This window comes from Bombina bombina, chromosome 2, assembly GCF_027579735.1.
Source record: "Bombina bombina isolate aBomBom1 chromosome 2, aBomBom1.pri, whole genome shotgun sequence".
In the NCBI taxonomy this organism is placed as follows: Eukaryota; Metazoa; Chordata; class Amphibia; order Anura; family Bombinatoridae; genus Bombina; species Bombina bombina.
The window spans coordinates 551,025,623-551,031,946 of record NC_069500.1 but is presented as its reverse complement, the minus strand read 5'-3'; positions in this window follow the sequence as shown (position 1 = coordinate 551,031,946).

The window sequence follows — 6,324 nt, the reverse complement described above, 5'->3', positions numbered from 1 at the left end:
ATTCTAGATTGTGTATGAGTGAGGGCCAACCCCAGTCTTTATTCTCAATATGTAACAATTTATTAGCTAGGTTCCTAGATTGTAGATAGGCAAAAAAATCTTTGCTGGGAGATCAAATTCACGCCTTAGCTCTTCAAATGTTTTAATCTGTGTTGTATCTGGCATAAAGTTAATTATTTGACTAATATATAGTAATCCCTTTCTCTTCCATCTATGAAATACTGCAGATTTTAATGCTTCGGGAAACGAGGGATATCCGGTTAATGTTAGAAAATTAGATACTGTATAATTGATTTTGAGTTTTTTACAATATTGTTGCCATGCTTTTATAATACAAAAAAAATTAGCTACTGTTTTTAATCCTTTGTGGCATATCTTTTATTTGTGTATGTAATAGTGCTTTTAAAGTATATGGTTTAACAATCATATCTTCTAATACTTTATCTGTGAAATATTCTTTATCTGTCAGCCATTCAGCTGCTATCTTAATCAGACATGCCAAGTTATAATTCAAAATGTTCGGGAGAGCATAGCCCCCATATTCTTTTGAGTATGATAATATTTTTAATGAGATTTTTCTCATTTTCTTTCCCCAAAGAAAATTTATTATATTTTTGTTAAAGAGTGAAATATCAGCTTTTTTGAGTACAAGAGGAAGATTCTGCAGTTTATAGAGGATTTTTGGGAAGATGATCATTTTAATTAGACTAATCTTTCCTGATAATGCTAGTGGTAGATATTTCCAAGCGTTAAGCTGATCATATATTTTCTGTAGAATTGGTATTATATTTAAGTCATACCATAATTTTGGGTTCTTGCTCAAGATAATACCTAGATATGTAAATTGATCTACAACTTTAAATGGGCTTGTGATCGTATCCTTATGCTTGTTTAACCAAAGAAGCTCTGATTTATTGACATTGACTTTGTATCCTGAAAATGTACTATATAATTCTATAATTTCCATTAGCTTTGGAATATTTTGTTTACTGTTTCTAAGAAAAATCAAAATGTCATCTGCATATAGTAAATTTTTTTCTTCTATATTCTTACGTAGTACCCCCTGGAACATTTTACGGATTTTAATCGCTAAGGGTTCAATAGATAGATTAAATAAAAATGGAGATAGAGGGCAACCCTGCCTAGTGCCTCTCTCCAATATTATTTCTGCAGATTCCTCCCCATTTACCGAGATTATAGATACCGGGTTCTTAAAGATTGCCTTGATGAACTTCAAAAAAGATCCTTAGAAACCAAATTTAGACAGAGTCGTGAAAAGGTGGTCCCATTGCACTGCATCAAAAGCTTTTTCAGCGTCTAGAGCAATTATTGCTGCGTCATAGTTCAATCTGTGCAAATTTTCAGGTTGACTCATAATTTATTTAAAATATTCAATAATGATACATGCTTTCCTTATATTTACCACTGAGCTTCTACCACTCATAAAGCCCACCTGATTAGGATGTATAATATTTCCCATGACCTTTTTTAGTCTTTCTGCGATTACAGTGGTCAATATCTTATAGTCTACATTGAGTAGGGAGATTGGCCTATACGAGTCCACCTTTTCAGGATCTCTTCCTTTTTTAAAAATCATAATTGTGACTGCTTTAGTAAAATTCTTTGACATTACACCATTCTCAATATAATAATAATTGAATAAGCGGGTCAAATGTGTAACAATTTCTTTATTTAATATTTTATAAATTTGTTCCGGACCGGGGGCTTTATTTAATTGAGTTTTATTAATAGCTCTCTCTACTTCCTCCTCTGTAATTGGTAGATTAAGTTTTTCAGTTTCCTCTACTGACAGGTTAGGGACAGCGATAGTTTCCCAGAATAATTCCTTTCTGGTATTGTCTAGCTTGCATGCACTATAGAACTTTTGATAGGTTTGATAGAAAACCTCATTAATTTCTATTGAATTATGTATAGGTGTATAAGTTACTCTTATTGTAGGTATTATATTATTTTTCTTTTCAGACTTCACTAGTCTAGCTAAAAAGCTGCCTGTTTTATTCCCAAATTTCATATACTTTGCTTTCTTTTTGATATCCTCTCTTGTCGTTTCTCAAAAAAAAAATAAGTCTCTCTCACGTTTTGCTTGAATATACCTAGACCAATTATTCTTTGAGGCACAATGAAGATATCTATTAAACATATTAGTTAACTGATTAGTCAGTTGTTCCTCTCTCTCCCTTCTTTTTTTCCTGAATATAGCCATAAAGCTTATTACTTCTCCCCTTAGTACAGCTTTAGCTGTTTCCCATAGAATTTCTAATCTATCTTCGTATTCTCTATTTAAATTTAAAAAGATATGCCATTTTTCTTTGAGCATAGATATAAAAGACGCATTTTTAAGCATATATTTAGGGGGAAAAAAAAGGAGTTTCTCTTATAGCTTCTAGAGTTTGTATCGTCTAGAACTAATTCGAGTGTAATTGGGGCATGATCTGAAATTGCAAAATCCTTTATATCAGCTTTAGATTCCATTCTCAGAACTGAATCAGATACCAAGAAGTAGTCAATTCTAGACAGTGATGATAATGATTTAGATAAACAGGTAAAACCTTTAGCATCTGGATACTGTAAACGCCAAATGTCAGATAGTTTAAGTGTTTTTTTAAATGCATGTAGGGTTCTCATTTCCTTTGTTATTCTATAGTCCTTCCCTCTACCTTTTACACTTTTCCTGTCTATTGGGAATTTGGGTGTTAATTTAAAATCTCCAGCAATTATTAAATTTGTCTCTACATAATTTAGCAGAAGGGCCTGTAGTTTCCCCCAGAATTCCGTATCCAAGTTATTAGGTCCATAAACACTACATAATGTGTAAATCTTTCCCCTACTTTCTAATTGTATTATAAGATAAAGTGCATTATCATCTAATTTTACCTCTATAATCTTATAATCCAAACTTTTACTTAGCAAAATAACAACACCTTTCTTCCTCTCCTTACATGGCGTAGCGAATACCTCTTTTACCCAATTAACTTTTAACTTAGCTAGTTCTACTGTGGATAATCTAACCTCTTGCAAAAATGCAATATCTGTGTTGAGTTTTTTGAGATGCTTTAGAATTGACTTCCTCTTAATTGGTGACACAATTCCCCCGACATTCCAAGAAGTAAAATGCACTGGTTGTTTTAAACCTTTGGCCATCTTATTAAACTAATATGCAATCGAGGTTTAACCGCCTCATTTTTTCCCACCTAACTTTAATAAACCTGTATATGTAGAGGGGGTTGAGGACAGGACCAGAAGGGAGAAAAAAAAAAAGGGGAAAGGAAGAAAAAACAAAGAAATATAAGAAAAAATAAAAATCATTTAGCACCATCTGAATATCCTTTATTTTAAGCTTCATGACCTAGTTGCAAGATATTGTGTAGCTTCTTCACTAGTCTAGAAAGATTTAAAACCTTCCTTGTCTCCTATCTTTAAAGTCGCAGGGTAAATTACAAACGCTTGTATTCCTTTTTGGATAAACTGTGAGCACAGCTGGGACATTACTTTCCTTTTATTGGAGGTTTCCAGCGAAAAATCCTGGAAGATAAGGATCTTCCTATCCTCCAGTGTTAACGGTTCTGAAAGTTTTTTATAGTGTTTTAGGATTTCTAATTTATCTTTATAATTTAAAAATTTTGCTATTACAGGTCTGGAAAAGGATCTACTTGTGTGCTCTTCTGTTACCAATTGTTTGTTAAAACCTAATCTGTGTACTCTTTCAATTATAATATCTGGGCCGTCCCTTGGTATTCCTAATCGCTTTGGAATTTCTTTTGAAATGAATGCCTCTAGATCTGTATTTGTAAATTTTTCTGATATACCTATGAATCTTAAATTGTTCCTTCTCGATCTATCTTCTGCTGAATCAGCTCTCTCTTGTAATTTTGTAATTTGCCCTGAAAGTTGCTTAATTATGTTACTTTTAGTGTCCAATTGATCCTCTAGATCAGAAATTCGATTTTCTGCCTCTCCTAGCCTCTGGTTAAATTGTTTTACTTCTTTTGAAATTGCTGAGAGATCTAGCCTTATTGTATCAAATTGAGGCATCAATAGAGCTGTTATCTGATTTATTAACAGTTGTGTATCTATATTAGCATGCGTTGCGGTTAGGCTTTCCGAGCTTTCTTGTAATTGCTCATTTACATTTTTGTTCTTGTTTCTCTCTCTACTTTTGGCTGCCATAGTGATTGGTGATTTATCTTTCAGATTATGGACAAATCTGTCCATGTATCTTTAATCTGTTCCCTTGAAGTGAGGGTTATCAGTATAAGTGAAAAAAGGAAAGTGTAGTTTAATTAATACAAGTGAAACCGTGATAGGAAAAAAAAAAAAAGTGTTAAATTTCAGTGACTGTTGGTGATAAGTGTGTGTGAGAAAGGAGAAAGAAAAGAAAAAGAAAAAAAAAGTGTACACACTACTGTGAAAAAGAGGGAGTCTTATACTCTATGAATGTCATATATTACTTACAATGTTTTAATTGGCAGCACAATAGATTTGATAGTATCTAACCTTGACTTTTTACATTCTAGGCCTTTGCTTTCTTATATGTGTATAGCCCAATCACACTCCTATAAAGTATTAACTTAAAAAATCTAAACCTCCTAGACTAAAACAAAATAATAGCCCAGAATATTATATAGAACTTATCTAAGACACTCTATTAAGCCTCTATACTAAATTCACAAAGGAGGGGAAAAAAAGAATTAATAAACAGCAACAGCAATGTTGCAGCTCTACTATAGAGGCAAAACAAGATTATCTTGAAACAACAAAGACCTTATAATAAATGGCTTTATGGTGAAACAGATCTAAGACTTATTTTGCTTATTTATAAATAGAGAAATCACTTTAAAAAACAAGTTTAAACTTTTGATTCTTTCTTAATAAAGCCCCAATTTTTCATTTAGATCTATACACAGTTGACACTTGTATATTGGGTGTTATTTCAAAAATTCACCATAAATATCATCATAGAGATATAAATCTTCATATAGTATATAGATAGCAAGAGAATTTTACTGAAAGAGACTATTTTAAGCTAGAAAACATTATATCAGAAGAATATTTGCAGATTATCATTGCTGAAGCTATAAAGGTTTCTTGACCCCAAACAATTAAAATATCTTCCTGAATTAGAGCAGTCTCAGAGTCAGCTTTCCACTAGTTGCTTGTCAAACTTAAATTAGATTTTTCTGAACATAAACATCTAAGTCTTGAGACTTCCAATTTCCATATCCACAGATTTTTAAATGACCATAGCAGGGTTTTTTTCCTTCTTTAAGGAGGAGATTTTTTCAAAACTTATAGAAATTTTTATCCTTCAAGTAAAAGTTCAGAATAAGTCCCACAATTACACTTGAGAGAGTCTCTCCAAACAATCACACACTCCAGTCCTGTGAACTGCTCCTGTAATCATTTTAGCTTATTTTAACTTTCTTTACTTGACTATTATACAAGTTATGCAAAGTTCTTCTGAGATTTGACAACCCCTTGTAAGACAAATATAAACAACAGGAGAGTAATGAAATGTTTACTGAAACATGAGTGTAAGCCTCTTCACTGGGACTTTTTGTAAAGGTTTAATGCTGTGCTGAAGTGCTAATAGCTTTAAGACACTGAGAAGCACTGGGAGTATTTACATTTAATAGCATTTTTCACGGCCTGCCAACACAGTAATCAAGCAGATTTCATCAGAAATATGAAGCATTTGTTAGACTGCTTTTCTAGGGTGTGCAGCTTCACTGTGGTCTTAACACCAACAATCGTCCATCAAGACTTTATACGTTTTATACCACCAGACTTGTATGCAACTTTTTACCCTTACAGCCTTCTCTGTTTTTACAGCTAGCAGTGTTCACCTTATCCTTGGCAGCCTTATTCCATGCCATAAACCATGTTCCCCAATGCTTCATTTACCACCACCACTACACGTGGATTCTCAGCATGTGATATTCACCCAGACTCTAAACTTTACACTTAACATGCCCACATATAATCCAGAAAAAGAGCACTTATCTTTATGTTGCAGCGTTCGTGTGTTCGTCTCCAGCAAGTTTTTCCCAGATGTGACATTCAGAAGGTGCTGCTCCAGCTACGAAGCTTTCTTAAGCAAGTATGAGACTTGGCGGAGTATCGATATACTCGTGTTCGTGAACCGCTTCCAGCATGTGCTTCTCGGCACCAGCACCCGGTCTCTCTTGGTGCTCCTGGCTGGCTTGCGGCACACACGCCCGGCTCCAATAGCAGACAAGGGCTTGAAACTGGCGGGATGGCTTTTCCTCGGTCAGCGCGACTCTTTCGCGCTCTGCTGCCATACGT